The following is a 27,619-nucleotide window of genomic DNA, read 5'->3' as shown; positions in this document are numbered from 1 at the left end:
ATTGTATAATGAATTCACATGCACATAACCGTCTTCCTTGTCGAGTTTTATTGCAATTCTATATGGGCCTCCACACCGGCCAACTTGATGGCTGTGCCAAATAAAAGGATTCAGGTGTGATAAACTTCAACATTTACCTTCTGTTCTCCCTCGCTGATCAGAGGAATGCATGAATATCTTTTAATTCTGACACCATGTCATGATACATTGTGCAGACAACTTGGTGAACTCAGTCTTTTATTCATCATATGCAGCAGCAGCAGAAAAAACTTTCTCTATAACCCCGCCCCTGTTGCCCAGCAACCTTTTGTATTCATGGTGCAGTATGATTATTACAATTGTAACAATTTTTTTTAGTTCTTTGTTACAATTCAAATATTACATTAAATAAAATTGATAAAAAAGGGCCCCAGTATTGACACAAATACTAAAGTAATATTTGCATATCTAAGGTAATACTTTTACTCAATTCAGTAAAGTTTGTACATATTTTAAACTTTTTCTATATTTTAGTAAATAAGATAATTGATTTTTGTTCAATGAATATACTGTCATTAAAACATTTTAAAACTCAAAAGAAAAATAAATAATTTAAAAAAATATTCTGGCATGTTCTTTAACTGCTTGAAATAGATCCTATAATAATTTAATATGGCTTTACCACTGTTCTGTCATCATGTACAGACTTATGCATATCTTGTGTAGGGTGAAACGTGATGATTTGACTTTTTATTACAAACAATAGAGAAAAATCAGTGATAATATAATACAAATGACTGATGTGACGCTACAGTAAAAAAAACAAACACAACTGTAGGTTGAAAAGCACAGATACACAGATCGTCACACACGCATTGATCTGTCTGGATATATTACACACATTTATTCTGACGTGTTATTTCAATCACACATTATTGAAGTAATTAAGATAAAAGAAGAGACTGTATGACATCTCAAAGCATTATGGGTAGACTCTCTCTAGAATCTGTTTTGATTCATCAACACAGTTTCACTGATGATCCATTAAAACCAACAGTAAACCCAGGATAGAGCGGTTGAGTGAATGTGGTCTGGACTGTGTGGATGAGGCTCATTGTGTCTCCAGAGACGCTGTAGAAGGACAGAGTTCCTGCACTGTGATCCACATACACTCCTGTTCTACTGCTGATGGACTTTGAAGGGGGTTCAGTCCCTATGGAATTGTGTTTGAATGAGTAACTGGAGGAAGAGCAGTTCAAACTCCAGGACTGATCATTATTTCCAAACACACACTCTTTACCATATCCCTTCCTGCCGATGCTCTTATATGACACTGATATAGACACATTAGCACTACTGTTCCACTCAATCTCCCAGTAACAGCGTCCACACACACTCTCACTACACAACACCTGAGCATAACTATCAAATCTGTCTGGATGATCAGGATACGGCTGAGACTCTTCCACCCATGTCACCTTTCTGTTCTCCTCAGACAGACTCAGATGCTTGTGTGCTGCGTTTGGATCCAGTGTGAGAGAACAGGCATCTGAACACAAGAAGAGAGACATTTATAACACCATAACAATCACTGAAGCTGTGTGTTGTTGTGTGTGTCTGTGTGTGTAGACATACATTTTCGTAGCCCTGCTGTAATCCTGGATTCTCCTCCATGATCCACACTATAAAACACACAGAGTCACATTCAATCAGTAAACAAACACAAAATCAAATGATTTTTTATTTTAATTGATCTGACAATTGATTAATGAAAACAAAATAATCAAGATAAAACGACACATTGGGGCAGTTGTGGCTTAATGGTTAGAGTGTCAAAATTGTAACCCAAAGGTCGCAAGTTCGAGTCTCAGTACCTGTTGTGTATTGATGTGACATCAATGCCATCACGTATGAGAAGAGTGAAGATGGATGGCATGTTAAATCTGGTGTCTAAGTGGTTCGATTCGAAATAACTAGAAAGGTTATAATATTGCAGACGAGGTTGTTGAAGCAAGGACTCAATCATTCGTTCAATCTGAAAGTGAGTTAGATATGATTCACTACAGACTTTTTTTTTTTCAGTTTGTTTAGCCAAGTTCTACTGTAATAGCGATCCAGCCATGTTGGGTCTGTGATGGACAAGATGGCTAAATGCATTTGAACTGTTTGCCGATGATAAAGAGTTTGATCCTGACTGATGATACAAGTGATGCTACAAAACAAAGATGGAGAGCCTTGCTTTTAAATCATGCTGGGACAGATATTTATGTGCAGGATATTTTCTCCACACTCGCTGACACAGGAGGGCCAACAGACTACGCACTGGCAGTAACAGCACTGAATTCATACTTTGTGCCTCAGGTAAACACAGTGTTTGCAAGACAGATGTTCTATCAGCTAAAAGCAGAAAACGGGACAGACCGTGCAACAGTTTGTCACATATTTAAGGCAAGCGGCTAAAGATTGTGATTTTGGACAATAAAATAAGGGACGCTGTTTTGAGTCTGTGAAACTCTGAATATGTGCATAGAAAATTGCTAGAGGAAGGAACGGATTTGACACTTGCGCACTTGAACGTGTTGAACTGCCGGCATTGCCCATTTTTCCAGAGACAGTGAAAGAGAAATAGTAAAGGATCTACAGATTGAACGAACCTGCTACAGATGCGGACAGACAGGTCATCTTGCAAAAGATTAGAAATGTCCTGCACATGGAAAATCATGCAGAAAGTGCAATGGAAGAGATCATTTTGCAAAAATGTGTAAAACAAAGGAAGGCTCAAAACAGAGAGAAGAGTTGAATCAGATGAGAAATATCAAGAGTTTGCATTTGTTGTAAGAGAACAGAGCAAAATAGACAAATTAACTTTCTCAGTTGGAGGTGTCAGACTACTTGTGTTAGATGACTCAGGAGCAACAAACAACATAGTGGATGAAGGAACGTGGGAAATGCTAAAAGGAAAAAAAAAATCAAATGCAGTTCTGGTAAATCAGACAAAAAAAACTGTATGCATTCTCATCAAGTGAACCCCTGGCAGTGACAGGAATTTTCTGGTTTGATGTTGGAATCAGAAAACGCAGCACAAAAGCTGAGTTTACAGTTATTTGCGGGAAAAGATACAGCAGTTAAATTAGGAGTGCTGAGGATTGGAGCTAATGTCACAGCAGTGAGTGATGTGATGTCCATGATATGACAGCAATATCCCAAAATGTTCTGTGGAGTAGGCAAACTAAACAAAACAAATTAGCCTGCACATAGACATCACAGTAGGGCTGAACGATTTTGGAAAATAATCTAATTGCAATTATTTTTACCAATATTGCGATTGCAATTTAATATGCAATTTTTTCTTATTTATTTATTTATTTATTTTTTAATGCTCTTTATCTTCTGTATTATTTAACAAAGACAAGCAATAAATCATTGTAGTGGTGGAAATCTGTAGGAACCTCACGATTCGATTCCAAGAGTGGCAGTCCGATTCCAAAATGATTCTTCCTCTTTTATTCTTATTGATTAGTCTTAATAAAACTTTATTATTTAATTACATAAGTAATTATAAGTACTTTTTAAAATAATTACACATTAAAAATGTAATTAAAACAATTGCATGTTAAGATTTTTAAATAAACTAATATAAGACAGGGCTTAGATTAAGCCATGACTAGGCCTTAGTTTAATTATGATGTAACACACAGGTTGTGTAATCACATGTGAAGATGAAGATGAGTATTAACAGGTAAGCTTTAATAATCCAAACAGGTACAATCCAACAGGAACAAGCAACACAACCATAATTGAAACATGACCAGACAAAGACACATCAACTCAACTTGATTTACTTAAACCAGTAAATCAATCAAGAACAATTTGGGATCCTAAAGTTAAGTCAAAGAGTCTCTTAGGTGGACATTTGAACATATGAAGTATTATATCAAAAAGTGATCAAATTCATCATCTTTTATTAGATTCTGATTTACAGTTTCTTTGTTTATCTGAGACATGGTTTCATGAAAATTCTCTGTCTGTAGCATTAGAAGTACCTGGATTTAAACTGTATAGGAAAGATACAGTTGATTCTAAGGGAGGTGGAGTTATGATTTATGTGAAAACTGGCATCCGGTGTAATGAAATTGTATATATATATTATACTATCATCACAGATGTCTTTTGTATTAATTGTAATTTATCGTCCACCATCTTCAAACATCAGTTTTTTTTAATGAAAACTTGAAACAATTACTAAAACGGTGTGATTTCAAAAAATAAGTTATTATTATGGCAGACTTTAATATTAATTGGGATGATAAAACAGTTAGAAAGAATCTCAAACAGATAACTGATCATTTCGATCTGAAGCAAACGATTAATGGACCCACAAGAATAACTTATTCAACAAGGACTCAAATTGATTTTTAGTAATCGAGTAAAGAGAATTTTAAAAACTTTTAAATATGTTAACAGATCTTTCTGACCACAACTCCATTTTAGTGGCCAGAACATTATCTAGTAAGAGATTCAATTCATTCATAAGGAAATATGAATCTTATTGCATTCCAAAACACAAATTAGATGACTTCAGAAGGGTGATCCATCAGATTAAATGGGATGATTTATTAACTGGAAAAGATCAGGATGATAGTCGAATATTCTCCCAAAAATTAGAGAGCACTGTTAAAGATTTCAGTTGTAAAATTAATCCTAAAAATAAAAAACATACTGTCCCCTGGATGAATTCAGATATTTTAGAATGAATGAAGAAATGGGATCTTGCTTTAAAAACTGCAAATAGATCAAAGTTAAGTCATGATAGACAACATTTCATTACATTACAGAACAATGTGGTAAAGACCCTGAGAAAAGCAAAGGCTGATTTTTCCTGAGAATAATTGAAGAGGCAAGAGGTAATTCTAAAACAATCTGGAATCAGTTGAACTACTTAAAATGAGACAAAAGAAAAGATAGGTCATCAGTTGAATTGATGGTAAATGGGAAGCTGACTAACAATCCAGCTGTTGTAGCTGAAGCACTTAATTATCACTTTGTTGACTCGGTAGTCACAATTGCACAATGTGTCTCTCCTAAGTATACAGAAGTTTATCCAGTTAATACAGTGGAACAAGCACTTACTCTAAGGGCAGTCTCTGAATTAGACGTCAGAAGAACAATTACATCTCTTAAACAATCCAGAACAAAGGATACATTTGGTATGCATGTGGTAATGCTTAAAGAGCTTAGTGAGTCATTAGTTAATCCTATCAGTAAAACTATCAATCTTTTAGTTTCTCATGGGATGTTACCTTGTGCTTGGAAGTCATCTGTTATTGTGACTATATTATAAGTATACTATAAGTGGCAATCCTCAGTCTGGTAATAATTATAGACCTATTAGTATTTTACCTATAGTCTCAAAGGTTGCAGAGAAATTGGTAGCTGCATAAATCACTTGAATAATAGTTCTTGTGCTTTACATCCAATGCAGTTTGGCTTCAGAGCAAACTATTCAACTGAGATGGCAAATTGCTACTTCACTGAAAAAGTCAAGTCTCTATTAGATAAAGGAAGGGTTGTCGGGGCTGTGTTTCTTGACCTCAGGAAGGGCTTTGACACAGTAAACCACAGAATTCTGCTGTCTAAATTATTAGGTTTTAACTTCTCTCCACATACTTTAAGATGGATTGAATCATATTTGTCAGGTCTCACACAGTGTGTTAGTATATAAAATTATAAATCAGCCCCTCTAAGTATATCCACTGGTGTTCCACAAGAATCTATTCTGGGTCCTTTACTTTTTACATTGTACATCAATGATCTTCCAACCGTCTGTCCTAACACTAACATTCAAATGAATGCGGATGACACTTATTTATATACACGGAAGTAGTGTGTCACAAGTTGCAAATGAACTTACAGAATCCTAAACAGTGAGTATGTTCTTTACCAAAACTAATAGTTTAAGTGTAGTGCCAGATGTTTTTGTATCAGGGGAAAGATTACAAGTTGTATCTAAATATAAGTAACTCAGTGTTCTGATCAATTTCAAACTTTCATTTAAGGCTCAGGTTAAAATGTCTGCAACCGGGTCAGATTTAGTCTATCAAATTTTAGATTTATTCGCAATTATATGTCGTCTGAGTCCGCTTTGTTGTATGTGCATTCCATGATTATTTCTCATATAACTTACTGTTTAACTACTTGGTCGCAAGCTAGTATAACTAGTATAACTAACATGGATGGCCATGGTGGGTCTGGAGCCTCGGCTGGCCATGGCGGGACTGGAGTCTCGGCTGGCCATGGCGGGTCTGGAGCCTTAGCAGGCCATGGCAGGACTGGAGTCTCGACTGGAGTCCCCTTGGGGACATCTTATATGTTTATGTCAATTTTCTATACAGAGTAATATTTATTCATTATTTATTGTCATCACTGTGAGCACTTTATGCTGTGTTTTCAATTCATATTTGCAGCCAGAGGGTGCTCTGTGCACATTTAGTCCACAAATTCATCTAAAGAAGAACAGGACATTCAAGAACTAACGGGATGTCTTCCAGAGGTCGCTAACCATGGCTTTAACACTCTGAGGTCTAAAAACGCGCCGGCGCGTTTTGCAGTTTTTTTTTCACATTGCAGCAAAACAGACTTAAAATACTCCGTCATTTTTTGTCATAGAGACATAAGTAATATATCAATTGAAACTATAGAATGTCTTCTTTTTTTGTGTACACTCACAATCAAAATAAAACTTTGTGCTTTTTAAAAATAAATAAAATATACAGGGTGTGCTGTCCTGCCGTCTCCGTCTCTGCAAACATTGTTCTAAAACGTCACTAAAAGTAACTAAAATAGATGGCTTATACATGCTACATGGACATGAGAGATATGTCTTTGGAAAGCTTTAAGTGTCTACTTTTAAACAAAACAAATAAATTCTAAAACAAATATTCTCCCTTTATGTAATCAGTATAAAAGTAAAGAGAGGTACTGTTTCTCCTGTCTGACCTAATTATCTTTAATGTGTGCCCGCCCACGCGCAGAGCGCTCTATTCATAAGATAATGTGCTGAGGCGATCTATGCGAACTGTAAACGCCCCTAACAGCGTCTTAAAAAGCATCAAGTTTCATCAGATTCATTCGCTTTCCTTCGCGTTTGGAAGATGGCACACTACACAGGTGAGCAGGCTCTTCAGATGGTCCTGGACAGTGAGGAAGTTCACTCTTTCCTCGGAAGAAGAACACGACTCTGACGATGAACGTCTGCATTTTGAAGAGCGACTTGATCCAGCTGAAGATACAGTTTCTGATGAGTAAGTGATTTAGTTTTACTTAAATTATTTGACGTGTTTTTTTTTCTATATAAGCGTACATATATATTTGCCTTATATTTACATCTATCTATATAACTATATATATAACGTTATCTCATAAAAACGCTTATAAATAGAATGCTTTTCTGTTGATATAGGGCCTACTTAAATTATTTATATAAGCGTACATCTATATTTCCCTTATATTTACATCTATCTATCTATCTATCTATCTATCTATCTATCTATCTATATATATATATATAACTTTATCTCATAAAAATGCTTATAAATAGAATGCTTTTCTGTTGATATACTTAAATTATTTGACGTGTTTTTTTTTTATATATAAGCGTACATCTATATTTGCCTTATATTTACATCTATCTATAAATATATATATAGCGTATCTAAGTACCGTATATGATAGGCGTGAATGTGCTAAAATATGCTTGGTTGTGAAATGCGCGAACATGTTGCTATTTGCTAAATGTGCTAACTGATATAGTAGACTGTAAACGTTTACACATTCGCACACTTTGTCCGGTAATGGCCAATTGACAGACATATACAGCATGCTTGTATACCTGTTACTTTCCTGTCAGTTATGCATAGCTAATGGTATGACAGTATTATCTTATATGCTAATAATAACAGTTTTTTTTTGACAATTTTTTTTTTTAGGAATGTGGATCCATCACTCTCACATTCACCTGCAATTCCCACTAGGAGGGCACGCAGCAACACAGGCGGAAATGAGAAAGAGTAAGTACACTTTTACCCACTATATGGTAGGCCTATATTTAAATCTGTAAGATTTTTCATGTTTTTAAAATAAGTTTCGTCTGCTCACCAAGGCTGCATTTATTCAATTAAAAATACAGTAAAAACAGTAATATTGTGAAATATTATTACAATTTAAAATAACTGTTTTCTATTTGAATATATTTCACAAAGTCGTTTATTCTTGTGATGTCCAGCATCATTACTCCAGTCTTCAGTGTCGCATGATCCTTCAGAAATCATTCTAATATGATGATTTGCAGCTCAAGAAACATTTATTGTTTACAATTGTTCAGAAATGTTTCATAAGTAGCAAATCATCATATTTGATGATAATATTTGATGATAATATTCATAAGATTAATATTTGATGATAATATATTTGCAGAGCTCTGTGGTGTGTCGTCACAGAAAGCAGCTCCAAAACAGACCAAAAGTGACCATGTACCGGTTCCAGGAGCAGAGCTGACATCAGATGCAAGGAATAATGCCACCGCTGGTCGTCGGAACTGCATGCTTTGCAAAGTACAGCTTGGTAAATGGCAAGACACACCTTGGAAATGCCAGGCATGTGACATTTACTTGTGTCTTCAGTTGAACTGTTTTCAAAAATGGCACACAGATGTGTGACTGTTCAGATTCTCTGTTCACCACCTCTCACTGACCATTGGGCTGCAAAGATTATCTATATGTGATCAAGCAGGTTATGTATAGGGTGTAAAAGTGGGCTTTTTTTATAAACCTTACCTTTATTTGCCTGTATACACAAAAAATGTGCCTTTGACCCTAGTTTATATGTGGATTATATTGTTAACTTTATTTTAAATAAAAAAGAAAAAAAACAATGATATGTCTTGTCTTTGCATTTTCTTAGTTGACTCAGTCACATTCCTGACTGAATGGCTCATTATGCGGCTCATTAGGGGCAGGGTCTTAATCTCCCCAGATGTAAATCACTTCATTATTCATGAAGAGTCACACCTCTTCGCATATGGCCTACCTAAACAAAAAGTGTCTTAGAAATTTAAAATCAATACAATGTTTTATGTGTCAGAGTAGGGAGGATCATTTCCACATCATTTTGAAGCAAAAACTCTACACTAAAATATACAATTCTCAAAAGTCTTGTGAAAAAACATTTAGTATGCATTTTGAGGTATTGTTTCAGTTACTTTTTTTTTTTTTTTTCAATAACCACGCATAAACATTATTCCTTTAAAAACACAAACATGTACATACATGTTCCTCACATATTATTGTAGCCTAGTTTGTGCTGAATACAGTGTAATGACACTTTTGTCATTAATATGTTTATAACCAACTGATAAAAGCACAAATGTCAGGGCATGTCAAAACTTCTCCAGGGCCCAAAATCAGCCTCAGACTCCAGAGGGTTAACATACAGATAAACACTTTTCAAGACAATAAATACACGATTGGGACGATGTATGCATGTATTGCCTCAGAATTTGCATCTGAATAGCCCTCCCTCCGTGGGCGTGGCCGCATTAGCGGATAATGAGCTGAATCACGGACTTCTGACATGTGTCTCTTTTCATACAGATTACATAAACACAGAATGTTTGTTTTCATACAGCGTGATTCCGCCTATCCCACCTTCACTAATCGATAACGAATTGTGATTGAAAGTATGCAATTCGCAATGTGTGGGTTGTCATCAATAATTTTGAAGTATTTCCACACCTCTGAGGGCTGACATTGTTTCTGAAGCTGCCGCCGATGTATCTCTGCATGGAAAATTCTGTCAGTTACGTGAGGTATCGGTCCTTGGTATCAGGGGTATTTTTACGAGTACATGAGCTTGGTATCGGGCCCAATATTAGTATACCAATACTGGTATACCGATACTGGTAACAGTATGGATGCATCCCTAATAAAAATAAAGTCAAAATGGTTTATAATACGTGATGATGGTAATGATGTTTTGGGAGTTGTTTAATCATAACCTTTACTGCTTGACTTACTTGAGTTTGTCCAGTTTACAGTTTGGATCCTCCAGTTTTTCAGAAAGCAGCTTCACTCCTGAATCTCCTGGGTGATTGTAGCTCAGATCCAGCTCTCTCAGGTGTGAGGGGTTTGAACTCTGAGCTGAAGTCACATAACCACAGCCTTCCTCTGTCACCATACAACCAGACAATCTACAAACACACACAGTCCACATGACATTTAGTTCAATCAGATCAGTCACTATCACCTACTGACCTGTGCAGTTTGTTTTTGCAGATAGTATTATCTGTAGATTCACAAATGTGTATTTGTTTACTTTTTTAAAATGTTGTGAAGTCAACAGGCATTATTTTAGAAAATATTAAATATTTACATAATTCATGTAATTTGTAATTGAATAAGATAAGAAACATTAAGTAATTTTCAGCGTATTAGGCATACAAATATGAGTGAATGTATAAATATTTCATAAAATATATTTGCAAACAGTACAAATGCATTACTTTGCAATGAATTCTGTTTGCTAACAATTTTTTTCTTTGTTTCCCTTAAAATACCTTTTATTGCATTATTAAATTTAAAATAACTAAATATTTTATTTTAGCAGAAAATTGCAGGGAGCTAAAAACAATAACACACTAGTGATGCACATTAATGTTTCTCAATTGTTAGGAAGATTTGTTTGGTGGAATGTTTGGTGCACGTTGCATTTTCAAATCCATGTTATGAGTGGACCAAACTCACTTGCAGGATTTTGTGAGGAGCAGCATTTACTGCAGTGAACTGAAACTCCGCTACTGGAGAGACACTACCCTGCAGAGTTTAATGGCCAAAACTCATTAAACACACCTGATCCAGCTAATCATGTTCTTCAGGATTACTAAAAACTTCCAGGCAGGCGAGTTGGAGCTGGCTGGGTCTAAACTCTGCAGGATCTGAGTTTGAGACCACTGATTTACTGTGAATCGAGCCACTCTGAAACACTGAAAACAGGATCATGAGCTGCTCGCATGTAAGTTATGTAATTACGTAATTTATGTAAAAATTTTAAATTCACACTAAATCACATCCTGTTCTCACAACCATGCATTGTTGGAATTCATTAAAAAATTACTGGTCCAGTGATGAGTAACACCTTTTCATATAATTGCAATTTGGATGAGATGTTTAAGGTGTTCCATATACAGGCTTTAGATGCCCACACTACTTCATTCAGTGCTGTTGGAAGAAATCCATGCATGAATTAGATGTATTTAGAGACTGTCACAAGTCATACAATACACGATTCCAACATCAATTGCATTTGAATAGAATGACTTATAGTCATAAAACCAACTATAAAGTGTTTATATAGGTGGCAGGTATGATGCACATCTTTTAGATTTTTGATAATAGAAATAAACTGCTAATTCATGTGCCTGACACTTACAGGAACACACTATAGTTGATTTTATGACTTGAAGTCATTCTCTTTAAATGCTATTGAAGTTAGAAATGTGTATACCAACATCGTTTGTAACTTTAGAGACGGTCCCTGAATGAATGGCTATTAAACTAAGTAGTTTCACCCCCCTCTGTGTCCGCATCCCTTCCCTCTACCACCACCCTTGAACATAGCCGACACAGCACAGAGTAGCAGCGGCGGTGCTAGAGACCAGTAAGCATGCACGGAGAGAGAGGGTTACATCTTTGGCGCCATGACCCGATTATGCTCATTTGACATGTCGTATTAGTTTTCATTATTTTATTAAAATATTTATCTTTATTTTATTAAATACAATTTATCGCACACACACGCAGGTTCTACATATCAGTTCTAGCATTGCTAACTTTACATTTTAGGCATTTATCAGCAAACTAAAATGCAGAAAAAATGAACACTGCACAGTTTAGTGGTCTGCTATAGGAGTGCATCTGTACCAGTCAGCACACGAAACGCCCAACCAAACACTTTTTTGTGCATGTGTAGAATGTTGCTTTATGTGGATATTGAAACAACAGTGAAATACAAAGCCTTAGTTTACATAATGTAGTAGTTCAGCAACCAATGTTACAATTCTTCTTTATAAAAAATGCCACTATAGCCTAATTTGTGTTTCAATTTGCAATTTAAAGGGGACCTCTTATGCAAAATTCACTCTTGTTTGGGCATAAATGTGTGTTGACAGTGTGTGTACACAACCACTATGTAATGATAAATGATAAAAATCCACCCACTCCTTTTTTTTAATCCCCATAAAACATAAGCAGTGTCTCAGAACAAGCTGTTTGCAGGTTCCTGGCAATGTGACATCACATTAGTCACAGACCTTGCCCACGAATGTTGACAGACACTGCCGTTTTAACATAGAACTGCCCTGAGCAAGTTCACAGCGAGTTGTACACAGTCCGCCATTACTGCACTGACGAGAATGTCTCCCAAGCGTTTTAGGTGGTCTGTAAGCTGGATGGATTAATCCACATAGCTCTTTCCATTTACTCCTGAAGTCTGAGCTGCTGAAGACGAGGTGGATTAATTTTAATTTAGAAGAAAATGCTCCCTCAACTCTATTAACTGCAACTATATTGCAGTTTCTGACATTATAGAGTGTCCTGACTGACTCCTGACACCGGAGAAAGAGCTCTTGAAGCTCCACCCTCTTAGGCCAAGTGCAGCAGCTCATTTGCATTTAAAGGGCACACACTGAAATGGCACGTTTTTGCTCACCCCAAAAAGTCACAATTTTGCTATACAAAATTATCTGTGGGGTATTTTGAGCTAAAACTTCACATACTTACAAAGACTTATTTTACATCTTGTAAAAGGAGGCATAATAGGTCCCTTTTAATATAATATGTGACCAATTAGCCTCTAAAGATTGTGCAGTTCTCACCTGTTCTCACCTGCTGGGAGTGACAATAGGGCTCATTTACATCTCATTTAGATAAGCCATACCCCCTGTAAAGCTCCCCCCTGTAAAGCTGCATGGTTGCATAGCAACGACAGACGCAACGGGAAAAATCGGACCGCATACTGTTAATAATAAAGGATAATGTGCATTGTAAATGTCAGTAATTCATTTATTTTTTTACTTTTATAAAAATGATTTAGAGGCTGAAATATGTGAGTTTTATCTTTTTATAAAACCTTTTTTGTCAAAACTCTATTTGAACTTGTGAATTGTAGATAACATGTTGCAAGACACTCCTTTAAAATCTGGCCATCATTTTTAATGTTATTATTGATTATAACATTAATGTTATTATTGTTATATGACAGAGGTCTGATATTCTATTTGTCATATTACTGTTTTGAATAAAACTGAAGAATATTCGGTACATCCTATACTGTATTCTAAAATGATCTGATATTAACTTTTGCATGGATTTTATTGAAAAGAGCTTAGGCTCATGTAACCAGTCATTTCACGGTGTGTCTGTGAAACGCTGAGGTACCGTAGTAGTTTTGTGTATGCGTGAACATCATGGCAATGTAAAACACAAAGTACCTCACGCAGGAAACACTTACTATAGTAAATGTTACTATCGATATAGCCTCTGATATCTTACGGTCCAACTCGTCTGACGCCAGTCAGATACATTCTTCCTCGTCTTCATCTTCGCTCAGTTGTAGATTAGGGATATTATTCAGTCTTATTATGCCGCTTTCATCGTCGCTCAGATCGTCTTCAGAATCAGTGAGCGCTTGTTCATAAGCATCCGGCTTGTCGAAGAAGTACTTCAAAACATTTTCAGTGTAACGGCCACGGTTCAGCTCATCTGCGATAATCTTTGCGGCGTCCATCTTCATTGAATTTTGATATCAGCTAGAGCCGGCCAGAGCGCTGCATAATAAGTAGCCACGCTTCCCTTGGAGGGCGGGGGCAATAACAAAAGAAACAAAAGCCGGCTTATCCAGTATGGAAATTGTAGGGAAGTGGATTTTGTCAACCCACTCCCTGGACGTGTTATGGTCCAAGTTGGAAAAACAGAAATGATGGCCCAACTCGCAAAGCAGTAATATGCAAAACAAACTGCTGGCCAAGTGGCAGGGGCCCTACACCATCAGCCGGAAAATGGGTCCAGTAACGTATGAAGTGTACCACCCTGATAAAGGAAAAGAAAGACAGACTTACCATATAAACTTACTGAAAGAGTGGAAGGAGTGGGCCAGTGAGGAGGCGAAACCAGTGTTGATGGTCAGGAAAGTGGAGGTGGAGGATGAGGATAGTGAGGCTCAAGTTCAGAGGCAGACATTACCACTTGACTTCACCCATCTTCAAGATGCTGAAAAGTCTGACCTACAACATCTTTTATCCCAGTTCCCACAACTGCTTCGGCAGAGTCCTGGGCGAACGAATATAGCCCAACACACCATCCACTTAAATGACCCTACACCCTCAAGACAACGGCCGTATCGCATCCCTGAGTGCCTTCTAACACCCTTAAAAAAAGAAATCGAGATGATGATACAACTGGGTGTCATCGAACCCTCGACAAGTGAGTGGAGCTCATCACTACTCTCGATCTTTGTAAAGGCTACTGGCAAGTGCCTCTTGACCCAGCGTCTCGACCCTACACTGCCTTTAAGACTCCCCTTGGACTATTCCATTTCACTGTCTTACCCTTCGGGTTGCATGGAGCGCCTGCAACGTTCCAGAGGATGATGGACCATGTCTTGCAAGGTGGGGAGGAATGTTCAGCTGCATACTTGGATGATGTTGTCATCTTCAGCAACACTTGGACAGAACACATCCAACACCTCAAGCAAACTCTAGAAAAGATACAGGGAGCAGGTTTGACTCTGAACGTGGGAAAATGCAGCTGGGCACAACGAGAAGCCAGCTATTTAGGATACCTGCTAGGTAATGGACAATTAAAACCACAAGTCAGCAAGGTGGAGGCGATACACCGCAGCCCACAACCCAGAACAAAGAAAGAAGTAAGGTCCTTCTTGGGTTTAGTGGGATGGTACAGGCGGTTTATCCCAGAATTTGCCTCCATTGCTACCCCGTTGACCAATTTGTTGGCTAAAGCAGTACGGAACCCCTTACCATGGACGGAAGACTGTGAGATGGCTTTTAGAACCCTAAAGGAAAGGGTCTGTTCTAGTTCAGTCCTCCAGATCCCTGACTTCTCTCGGCGGTTTGTGGTCCAGGTAGATGCTTCTGCAACTGGAATAGGAGCTGTCCTGGCCCAAGGGATTGCTGGAGAGGAGAAACCAGTGGTGTTCCTCAGCCGTAAGCTGCTACCTAGAGAAACAAGATACTCTACAATTGAAAAGGAGTGTCTGGCCATTAAATGGTCCCTTGATAGCCTCCGATATTATCTACTTGAGAGAGAATTTGACCTGGAGACGGACCATCGGGCCCTAAGCTGGATTAACGCTATGAAGGACAGTAACGCCAGAGTTACCCGATGGTACTTAGCACTCCAGCCTTTCCGCTACAAGGTCCGGCACATCCCTGGGAGGAAGAATGTGATTGCTGACTATCTGTCTCGGTACCCGAGCAGTACGCAGCTTGGAGAGGGGGAAGGTAGTGTAAAGAGGGAGACCTGATCTGTCGGCAGCGTGGCACTGGCTCTGACACGCACACACGTATTAATTTGCCGCTCCTCTCCTGTTACCGCTATGGTCCGGGTGCACACGAGACTCATAGCACTTGTTGGTTTAAACACAGCGTACTTATTGCCCTATAATAAACACACTTTGCAAATACAAGCATACATATACAATACATATACATTTAAGGATAATTACCTGTTGGTTGATGTGGAGTGGGTGAATCCGGGTGCGGAAGAGATGGAGATCAACACCTATTTTAATATAGAAGTGTGCAGTATACAAGGGAGTCCACAACTGCTCAAAAATAGTTAACTCTTCCACCAGCAAAACCAAAAATTAAATAAATAAATAACCAAATAAACAATGTGATAACGTATCCACAATACACTGTTTCACAGAGGGAATTAAAGGGTTAAATCGTTTGCGGCACTACAACTGGACGCTCACCCATCGGCCTACCAAAAGACCCTGAATGAATCTTCAGATACTCTTTTATACTGTTGGCTCCTCCCCTTTTAGAGCCAACCATTCACAAAAATCAGGGGGAGTATTACATTTTACGGTGCTCGAGTACTACATCAACTCACACCCAAAATCCACATCAAATATAAATAAACCCACAAAATACACATCATGATCACATAATATTCTTTAAAAACATACATTAATACAAACACAACAACATTTCCCACAACACATAGTATCCTCCATTCTGTGTGGCGCCATTATTGCGGAGACGTGACGGAGCACTATAAATAGCCCTCGAACCCAACAACCACGTTTGATCTCCATCTCTTCCGCACCCGGATTCACCCACTCCACATCAACCAACAGGTAATTATCCTTAAATGTATATGTATTGTATATGTATGCTTGTATTTGCAAAGTGTGTTTATTATAGGGCAATAAGTACGCTGTGTTTAAACCAACAAGTGCTATGAGTCTCGTGTGCACCCGGACCATAGCGGTAACAGGAGAGGAGCGGCAAATTAATATGTGTGTGCGTGTCAGAGCCAGTGCCACGCTGCTGACAGATCAGGTCTCCCTCTTTACAGAAATACACAGACAATGACACACCCCTACTGCATGCTAGAATCTCAGAAAAACAAGCCGATTTCAACCTCAAAATGTATGCTTTTAAATATACTAATACTGCTATCTCAAACACGGAGAGGCTTCTTCGTGATCTCAACTAACAGATTCTGCAAAAAAACGAAAATCACCAAGTTTGAAAAAAATGCTTCTTTCTCATTTTGCTCGATAGTTGTGCTGCCGATTAGTGTAACTGGTTTCCGTGACGGGTCACATATTATAGCTTCATATTTTTTGTTTTTCTGTTCTGAATAAAATAAATTTTAGGGGTTTTCTGTGGAATGAACAGGGGTACTAAAATAACCAAATTTATAGATCAATAATGTGTGTAAGTTTTTAGTTTTATTTACTGGTATTTTTATTTAAATTAATTTTATTGTTTGCAATTACGTGGAGTGTTTTTAGATTTAGAGTAAGAGAAATTTCTTTTTCATGTGATTACTTCCTCTTAATGACCAGATTACCTTTCTCTGTGTCGTAAACTATAGGGTGAGGCTTCTAAAATTTGGCCGTGACATTTAACATTTAAATGACGACAGTTTTCAGCTGCCACATTTATCAACACCCGTTCATTCGTATGACGGAATTGGCCGCATACTAAAAATTAATGAATCACACGAGCATCGTCGTAAGCTGATTTTTTTCATTCGGATGTATGCTGGTTTTTCTGCTCATATGGCGAATACTACAGTTAGGCACATAGCTTCTGAGCAGGTCTATCAAGTGCATTCCCCTGAAGCCACATTTCTCACCGCTCAAGTTCCAGCCACCCCGTCACCACCATTTGCTAATGCATGGGTTCCCAATATAAATCTACCCCCCCTCCCAGGTTGCGTTAGACCAGACAGCCGCTGATGCTACTCCTGATCTGTCTCCTCAACAGACACCGATTCCAGTTTGCCCACCTGCATCTGACAGCCAGTCTGCCCACCCACACATGACACAATTCAGGCCTCCTGCTTGAGCAGCCGCCAACCAGTGCCTTCCTATGGCAGCCAATGGAGGTTTCATGCAAACACATCTGGTGAAAAATGTTCAAGTCTTCACGGGATATCAAGAGATACTAAGATACTCTTGGAGTTGGAGGTAATATAGCTCCCAATGCACCTTCACTTCTCAACTGTTGTGTGACAGCTGGGGAGTGATGCCTAAAATCTCATCCTTAACTTACCTCCTCATGATCAGACCTCTGAGAAAGCATTGGAGGAATATTTATTCTGAATAAATGAGTCTTAAGTTTAACTTTAAATTGAGATGAGTCTGATGGATGTTGGCTGGGAGAGAATTCCAAAGGCGAGGAGAAACACGGCTAAAGGCCCTATGGCCCATGGTGGATAGACGAGCAGAAGGTGTATGAAGGAGACCCTAAGTAGAAGAGCGGAGAGTTCGAGAAGGAATGTAAGGCTGTAAAAGATCTGAAAGGTAAGGTGGAGAGAGGTTATGAAGAGATTTGTAAGTGAGGAGAAGAATTTTAAATTTAATCTGGAATTTGATAGGAAGCCAATGCAGCTGTTGAAGTGATGGGGTAATATGTTGTATAGATAGAGTCTGGGTTATGATACGAGCAGCAGAATTCTGAATCAGTTGAAGTTTAACCAATTAAAATAGAATTACAGTAGTCAATGCGAGAAGTGTCAAGCGAATGAACAAGACATTTTGTGACATTTGAAATCTCAGCTGTAATGCGTAGTTTACAATGTAGATTACAGCAAAACAAACAAAATGCACCCAAACATCAGCACTGATTGCGTCACAGGAAAACGCATTTTTGTGTTGTAGCACTGAGGAAATGAGCACCTATGACCCATGTCTCTGAATGACAACAATAGAGACAGAAGCAAGAGAAGTGATACTGCCTCATGCATAATACAGCAATTATAATCTTATGCATGCTACAGCGCAATGATTGGAATGAATGAGCTTTTGTCATGAATAAATGCAGAGAAGCTTGAGAAATGGCTGACATCAGCATTTTCGATACTGGAGCCAATTAGCACTCAGGGTCTTGCCTGTATTACACAATGATGTCAGATTTTGTAACGTTTCTCTGACTTTGCTTTGCAAACCAGAAGACAGTAATCGCTCTAAAAAATGCAAAAATAAATATTTTTAACTTATAAATAAAATAGAGTACCTTTATAGTGTTTTCAATGATGTGCAGCCTATACGTATCTGTTCACAACTCAAATAAATGTGTTCTGAGGTTTCATGACCCTTTAAGGGCTACATCCTTCTATTAAAATCACATGTTCTGAAGTACTGAAGACAACACTTTTCTCTGAGTCAATACTTAAGATATTGTTTGTAACTTTTAATAATACTGATTTTGTACTATGTTTGGTCTTGGACTGGAAAATAGCTATTAAGTTATTTCCAATCAATTATGTTTTCCAAAATTATATCATTTTTAAGTCAGCAAGTTGATTATGTACAACTTTCTCAAATCTAATTCATAAAAGGCAATTTAGAAATAAGCCTGAAATTTTTAAAATCCTGTGAAAGTTCATTTTCTTTAAGGCTGGTTCAATAACAGCATGCATAAACCCAAATTTAACAGTGCCATTAAATAAACTACTGCTAATAAATCGATAGTATACTAGGACCTATAGTGTCTACTTGCAATTTATCTTTAATCCACTTACATTCTACATGCCGACAAACCTGCTTTATATTTTGAGTTACATAATTTAACCAAGGTTGTTTTTTTTAACTTTTTGACATCTAATTTTAAAAAGTGCAACATTATCCAAGATCTCAGACCAAACATGATTAAAAGAGTTCATCAGATCCTATAGGGTGCAACTCTGTAGGAAAGTATAATTCAGTAGTAAAAGCAGTTGAGAACGCCCTAGGTGTAGAGGTCGTGATAACCCAGGACAAGAATTAAGGGGCTGATAACAGTTGTTGTTGTTGTTGTTGTTGTTGCAGAAGACAGGTTAAACCTAATAGGCATATGGTCCAAGATAGCGTTTCTTTTTCGACCAAATATCATTTTCTCCAATAAAAAAAGCAAGTCAAGTGTATGCCCATGATCGTGTGTAAGTCCAGAACAGAAACACACAGATAATTTAAAAGAATTAACTAAATTAAAAAAATTCTTTGGCCATGGTTTACCAGAACAACAGACATGAATATTAATATCACCCATAATCAAAATGCGGTCAGCAGATGGAATGGCTAAGTACTGAGCACATCCTAAGCACTGAGGGACAGTAAGCCAACACACTGCATGGCACCATGCTTGAACAGCCCATCCAACTTGTTCTGTTGGAGGAAGACAGAGTCTCCAACTTGCCCTTTGTGCCTGAAGAGAGGCACCCTGAAACATATCCTTAGCAACTCTTCAAAAGCACTGAGTGAGGGACGCTATCGTTGGTGTCATGACAAAGTCACAAAGGCCATAGGAGACATAGCAGATCTCCAGTGGAATTAGGGAAAGGGTCATTGTCTTCCCAGGTGTGAAAATCATCAATATTCATTATTATTCACACCTCCTTGTATACAGCCTTTTTAATACAAAACTTAAAATTCTTATTTTTTAAATCAATATACCGTTTTATGTGAATTAGTGGGCAGGATGATTTTTCATCTTTTTTTTGAAGCAAAAACTCTAAGCTACAAGATCCATTTGTCATAAATATTTTGAACAATTATTCAGTATGGGTTTTATGGCCATATATCAATGAGTTAAAAATATATATTTTTCACTAAGCATGCATAAATTATATTTTCTCAAAACTACAAACTTTTACATACATCCTGTTCACATATTATAGCAGTTTGTGCTAAATACAGCATAATCAGACTTTAACTATTAAAATGTATATGTAATGTAAATAAGCACAAATTTCAGGGCACATCAAAACACCTTCAGGGCCCAGAAAACACCTCAGACTCCAGAAGGTTAAAGCCATTTTGCATACTTCATAAAGTCATAAGAAAAAAAAATCTGTCCATATTGTATTGTGATATTATTTAATACGTAATTTATAATAATTTACCTTTAATTTATAATAATCACTCAACTCGCCTATTCTCAACTCTGAAAATATGGACATTTGTACAAATATGGAAAAAAAAAATCTAATTTCAGCAAATGTTGTTTTGACTTTTGTTCTGGAATTCTATTGAGAGCAGTATTTTGCTAATTATTTTAAAACCATTTACCTCAGTATCTCCAGCTGACAGTTAGAGAAAGAAAGAAAGCTTCACTCCAGAATCCTGCAGGTCATTGTTACTCAGGTCCAGCTCTCTCAGAACAGAGTTTGAGGATTGTAGAGGTGAAGACAAACTCTCACAGGACTGAGCAGTGAGATTACATTTGGAAAATCTGAACAAGAAATAAAGTAATTGCATACAGAATAAATCTTAGTGTGATCTTTATTCATTAATTTAATGCAAAATAAATAAGTCAAGTAGTTTAACTCAAACCTCAGTGTCTCCAGCTGACAGTCCGGGCTCTTCAGTCCATCAGAAAGAAATTTCACTCCAGAATCCTGCAACTCATTTTCACTCAGGTCCAGCTCTCTCAGGACAGAGTTTGAGGACTGTAAAACTGAAGACAAACTCTCACAACACTGAGCAGTGAGATTACAGCTATGCAACCTGTGTAGAGAACAAATCAAACAGCAATATTTGTGCTTATTAGGTAGAGTTTATAATTTGGAACATAGATAGCTTAGAAAAACATTTGACTGTAGTTATGTAAGCAAAGCTAAAACTATTTTCTCTTAAAACATCAAACCAGTATTTTCATTTTCCTAAACTATTTGACAAGATTTTCCATAATTCATTACACAACGCTTCCCTAACACTGATATCATTTTTCAGCAATCAGTGTTTTCACTGGTATATGGCAGGGGGCGCTATTATAAAAATGTTTAAAGAGTATGCAACCTCCAGATCAAAACACAGGCAAAGAAGAATCAGAAGGAATCAAGAAAAGCACTGATTATATGCATGCAAGCTAAAGCAGTCATGAAACATTAAACAGCATATAAATCAAAGCTTTTGATTTATGAATGAGAATGAGATCCCAAAGAGGGATAAGACTGTGCAAGCTTCAGGGGCATTTATGTATGCAATCTAGTCTATGTTTTGATCACCGTTCTGAATCTGATCCAGATGTAGTCTTTGATAAAAAAAAAAAAAACATGGTTTTCTCAGCTTTTTGTGAATGTTTCATTTTTTTTTTTTTTGCAAGTGTTGATTAAAAAAAAAAGAATGTAAAAAGTAAAATAGCAGGGGGTCTGTTCTTTATTTTGACATTGTATGTTCATTCATTCAACTAAGTATTCTGGGGACCATGAAAATTTTGTGAAAGTTTTTAAAAATCCTGGCAGTGGCTGGCAACTTTAAAAAAATGCTGGCAGGGAAAATGTTAATTTATGATACAATTAAGAATATTTATTCATCTTGGCCAACAAGTAACCCGTGTAAAATAAAGACCCAATAAAAATGACTAACAGTTTATATAAATGAATGTACAATAGTCTCTTACAGTGCTCTTTTGGTGTTTTTGATCACTGGCAGCAGTCTCATCAGTGCTTCATCAGATCTTCTGTATTTCTGCAGTTCAAACTTCTCTTGAATCTCCTCTGACATGAGGAGCACAAACACCAGACCAGACCACTGAGCAGAGGAAAGATTCTGTGCTGAAAGATTTCCTGATCTCAGATTCTCCTGGATTTCCTCAACAAAGTCATCTTTCAATTCACTGAGACAGTGGAAGAGATTGATGGTTCTCTCTACTGATTTCTCCTTCTCTATTTTCTTTTTGATATAATCAACAGTGTTTTTAACATTCTCTGTTTTCAGTTCCAGTCCTGGCAGTAATTCTTTCAGGTCACTCTGATTGGACTCCAATGAGAGACCCAGAAGGAACCGAAGGAAAAGGTCCAGGTGTCCGTTCTTGCTTTCTAAAGACTTCTTGATTGCAGCCTTATGAAGTTCAAACAGTGGCTTTTTGAAGAATTTATCTGCCATTTCTTTCCAGCATTGAACAAATGGGTTTGCTTTCTTGTCTTTGTTAATGAAAAACACATATAGTGCAGCAAGAAATTCCTGTACACTGAGATGTACGAAGCTGTAAACATTTCTGTCTGAAACCTTTTCCTCTTGAAAGATCTGAGTGCATAACCCAGAGTACACCGACCCTTCACTGATATCTAGTCCACATCCCTTAAAATCTTCTTTGTAGAAAATCAGATTCCCTTTCTCCAGCTGTTGAAAGGCCAGTTTCCCAAGCTTCAAAATAACCTCATAAAAAGCTCTGTCATTGGCTTCAGGTTCAGGATCTTCACTGTACTTCTTTTCCATCTGCTGCATCTGAGAAAGTACAAAGCTTGTGTACATGCCTGTGAGAGTTGTGGGAATTTTCTCATTGCTCTCTTGAGCCAGAAGAGGCTGAAGAACAATAAGAGAGATCCAGCAGAACACAGGGATGTGGCACATAATGTACAGACTTCTGGATTTCCTGATGTGACGGATAATGTTTCCAGCAACCTCAGGTCTGCTATTTTTGTAGAAGTAATGCTCTTTCTGCTCATCATTAAATCCTCGCACCTCCGTCACTTGATCAATGTAGTCTCGGGGTATCAGACTGGCTGCTGCTGGTCTGGATGTGATCCAGATGAGAGCAGAAGGAAGCAGGTCTGTCTTGATAAGGTTTGTTATTATCTTACTCACTGTTGTTTTTTTGTGAACATCTGTAATTCTGCCACCTTCTTTAAAGTTCAAAGGTAAGCGACATTCATCCAGCCCATCAAAAATGAACAAGACCTTACCATCACCTTCAGGAAGAGAAGGCAGTTCTTTAGGATCATTAAATAAGTGTTTGTTAAGCAGTTCCATGAGACTGCAGTTCTCTGTAATCAGGTTTAGCTGACGGAACGGCAGAGGTAAAATTAAGGCTATATCCTGATTTTCTTTTCCTTCAGCCCAGTCAAGGATGAATTTATTGACAGAGACAGTCTTTCCCACTCCTGCGATTCCCATCGTCAGTACTTTTCTGTTTTGTTCACCTTTGTCTCACTGGACTTGGAATATGTCATTGCACTGTATTGGTGTGTCAGATCGGTTGTGACTTAATTCGATCTTTCTCACCTCATGCTCACTCACTATTCCTCCAGTCTCATTTTCCACTACATACAGATCAGTGTATATATCATTTAGGTAATGCCGATGACCAGTCTGAGAGTTACCAACCAATATCCGCTTGTAGTACTGTTTTAATTTGTTTTTCAATCTGAGGCTGATGTCTCTGTAATGATGAAGAGTAGCTTCACTATCCTCTGCAGTGGAGACTTTGAGAAAAAGACAGCAAAAAGAAAACAAACAGAATGTGAGGCCAAATTTTTAATCACAAAATTTCATGTGATAATACTACAAGTATAAGTATTTATAACTATGTCTTTTAAATCATAATAAACCATCTGACCAAAGCTTGGCCCTGCAAATGCTGCTGGTAGTTTATTATAGGCTAAGCACTGAAGCTTTGTTGCACCTATTGTTACTGTTTGTTTCCTTATTAATAATTTTCTAACTCTGACTGGGAGTCTTTCCTTCATAGGACAATGTTGAAATCTGACACACTTATTGGGGTGCACATGAATAGACACCTGAAGCTGACCAAATTTGGATTCTCTAGAGCAAACTCTGTAGCACCACTCCCAGTTCAAATTCCATTCTTTTTAGTTATAGCTTTTAAAAGTTTTGCTCTAGAAATTAAATTCTTATCACACCTGATTACTCTTCTCATGCTGATAATAACTGATGTCTTATAATAAGTCCACCTATTACATTTTGAAATTTACTATATTTAGTTTTTTTCCTGCTATTACTTAAAATTTGTCTCCCATAAATAATCAAATTTGTCTCACAGAAATGACCTGTGAAATGTTTGACATGTTAGAAAAAACAGCAGCATGCCTGAAAGTTTGAGGCCTTAGGCCTTAGTTTAATTAGGATTTTTAAGTGTTTCTATAAACGCACACTAGAAGAAAACATTACTGGTGTGCATCTTGAGACAAAACAATGGCTCTGACATACTTTAAGATCTGTCAGTGCAAGTTGTTACTTTCAGTTAAAACAGCTCAAATATGCATTTTAGTCCAGGACTATCTTAAGCCTTGCCTGTGAAACCAGGGGAAAAATATAGTAATGTGTCCAATATTTTGACCAATGCTGTAGTTTAAAATATAGTAGGCCTAGACAAAATTTTCTTCACAAGATGTGCAATAATATGTGCATGCATGAGATCACAAAAATCATGTTTTCTGTTAAGAGTGGACATTATATTAACGTTAATACAATAGCTGAAATGATCCTGTTAACAGCATGCTCACAGAGGTGTTTTTTTTTCTTTTATCTCACAGATTTGAGAATCATAGTGACCAGATATTGGCCCACATTGGACTGCATGATACTGAGATCACTTACTGGAAATTTAAAATCAATACGTTGTTTTATGTATTTTCAAATCATTTGAAGCAAAAACTCCAGACTAAAATATACAGTTCCCAGTCTTGTATGTACAAGTATATACTTGTACAAGTACATACACAAGTACATATTATTGTAGCATAGTTTGTGCTGAATACAGTGTAATAAGACTTTTGTCAATAATCTGTTTATTAGCAACTGAAAAAGCGCAAATGTCCGGTCATGTCAAAACTACTCCAGGATCCCAAATCAGCCTCAGACCCCAGAGAGTTAAAGGTTGTGTTCAAATAATTTAAGCTGCAACTTTAGAGCTATTTAAATTGTGATGTTCTTTTTTTCTTGCTTTTTAGGGCACTCTATTGTGTCTAAATTTGACTAAAATATGAACTTAGGTACAGGGTAATTGTGTATAAAAACAGTGATCTTTATTTACCCCTTATTGGTTTGGAATCAGCTCCAACAGGGGTGGAAGTCTCTGTATTGCCCTCAGCCTGAGCTGTGTGTGTGTGTGTGTGTGTGTGTGTGTGTGTGTGTGTGTGTGTGTGTGTGTGTGTGTGTGTGTGTGTGTGTGTGTGTGTGTGTGAGAGAGAGAGAGAGAGAGAGGGGGGGGGGGGAGATTAAGCTGAATGAAAATACAGCTACATTAAATACATAAACACATAAATCAAAGAGAAAACCTGAAAGTCATTATATCATTTTTTACAGTTTAATTGAATTAGTGTCATTTTAATATTTTACCTTCCTTGTGTTTGTTCTCTAACAATTCGGCTAGATGGTTCTGGTTAATCTTTCTCAGGATATTTGCTGTGATCTTCACAGCTTTTTCAGGTCCAAATAGTGCCACCATCTTATCCACTGTGTCTAATACATCTGTATCCTCCATTTCAGAATTTGAAATATGCCCATGGTCCTTTAAGTGCCACTGAAACTGCTTCAGATCATATTTTACCAGTTCATGTAGTGAGTTCTTGAGCAGCTCCTTCACAGTTGTCATCGTCTTTCACTGATTCACTGAAAAAGATCTGAAATTAGTTTTACTCTTGACATGTGGTACTCAAATGTTATTAGAATAATGAAATTAAGCTATGATAAGATCAGGTCATGAGGTCAAGTCTCTCAAAAGGCATCTCATCGAAACTCATCTGCTAACACTCAGGGGTCGACGGTTGCACCGGCGATACCACCTCCGTTTTTTCTTATCAGTGCGAAAAACTCAAAATACTCTAGCAATTTTGGATATACAAATAAGTCATGTATCTTTCAAATCTGTGAAATGTCTTTTATTTGTGTACCCTCAAAAACAAAATGTTGTGATTTTTGCAAAATAAAGAAAACTAATATGATGCACGATCTGTTGTCTTCCCCTGAATGATAATCCTCAGATAATGAACTGTAACCTACAGAATACTAATCACACAAACATGAGACATATCTCTAAAGAAACGATAAAATGTCAGGTTTTAAATTATGCAAGTCAAATCGAAAACAAATATTCTGTTTATATAATCTGAAAAAAGAGAGATGTCAGTCGTTCATGAGTCACCTCATTATTCCCTAATGCGGCCACGTCCATGGACGGTGCACACTATTCAATCACAAATTCTGATCTATACAAACAGAGTCAACAATGCCTGCATCAGCTCGAAAAACGCATCTGCCTTCACATGCTCTCAGAATTATCTTAACACTCTGAGGTCTGAAAACACGCCGGCGCGTTTTGCAGGTTTTTTTTTCACATTGCAGCAAAACAGACTTAAAATACTCCGTCATTTTTTGTCATAGAGACATAAGTAATATATCAATTGAAACTATAGAATATCTTCTTTTATTTGTATACACAAAGTAAAAACAAAATGTTGTGCTTTTTGTAAAATAAAGAAAACTAACATGATGCGTGATCTCTCCTCTCCCTCTGAACGAAGTCCAATCTGATAGTTCTCAGAAAATGAACTGTAACTTAGTGAATACTAATCACAGAAAAATTACACTTATGTCTAAAAAAACGTTAAGATGTCAGGTTTTAAATCATGTAAGTCAAATCAAAAACAAACCTTCTGTGTTTATGTAATCTGTATGAAAAGAGAGCCATGTCAGAAGTCCGTGATTCAGCTCATTACCCGCTAATGTGGCCACGCCCACGGAGGGAGCGCTATTCAGACACAAATACAGTCAATACATGCATTCATCGTCTCAATCGTGTATTTATTGTCTTGAAAAGTGTTTATCTGGATGTAAAAGTCATGGTTAGGGAGCTCTAGAAGACATGCAGTTAGTTCCTGTTTTCTTTTCTTCTATAGATGAATTTTAGATGAGTTTTTGCTTCTTTAGCGCCCTCCGGCTGCAGTATGAATTGGAAACTACATTCATGGAATAGCCTCTTCTTTTAGATGAATTTGTGGACTAAAAATGCACAGAGAGCGCCCTCCGACTTCAAGGATGAATTAAAAACACCAGTGCTCATAAAGCGCTCATTCTTGGCAAAAAGTGTCTTACAAAAACTAAATCAATA

General features: G+C 37.2%; 1 long non-coding RNA gene and 1 pseudogene across 1 annotated transcript; one reads left to right on the top strand and one right to left on the bottom strand.

Moving 5' to 3' along the window:
- Positions 1 to 998: 998 nt before the first annotated feature.
- LOC137024691 (NACHT, LRR and PYD domains-containing protein 3-like) lies at positions 999 to 26,104 on the bottom strand (annotated as a pseudogene).
- Positions 7,128 to 8,585, top strand: LOC137024701 (uncharacterized). Its single transcript, XR_010895736.1, has 3 exons — positions 7,128 to 7,280; positions 7,965 to 8,045; positions 8,452 to 8,585. It is a non-coding gene; the product is annotated as an uncharacterized lncRNA (long non-coding RNA).
- Positions 26,105 to 27,619: the final 1,515 nt, after the last annotated feature.

The sequence above is a fragment of the Chanodichthys erythropterus genome, chromosome 8 (assembly GCF_024489055.1).
Source record: "Chanodichthys erythropterus isolate Z2021 chromosome 8, ASM2448905v1, whole genome shotgun sequence".
Taxonomy (NCBI): domain Eukaryota; kingdom Metazoa; phylum Chordata; class Actinopteri; order Cypriniformes; family Xenocyprididae; genus Chanodichthys; species Chanodichthys erythropterus.
Note: the sequence above shows the minus strand (reverse complement) of the source record. Positions and strands in the feature narration are given on the sequence as shown.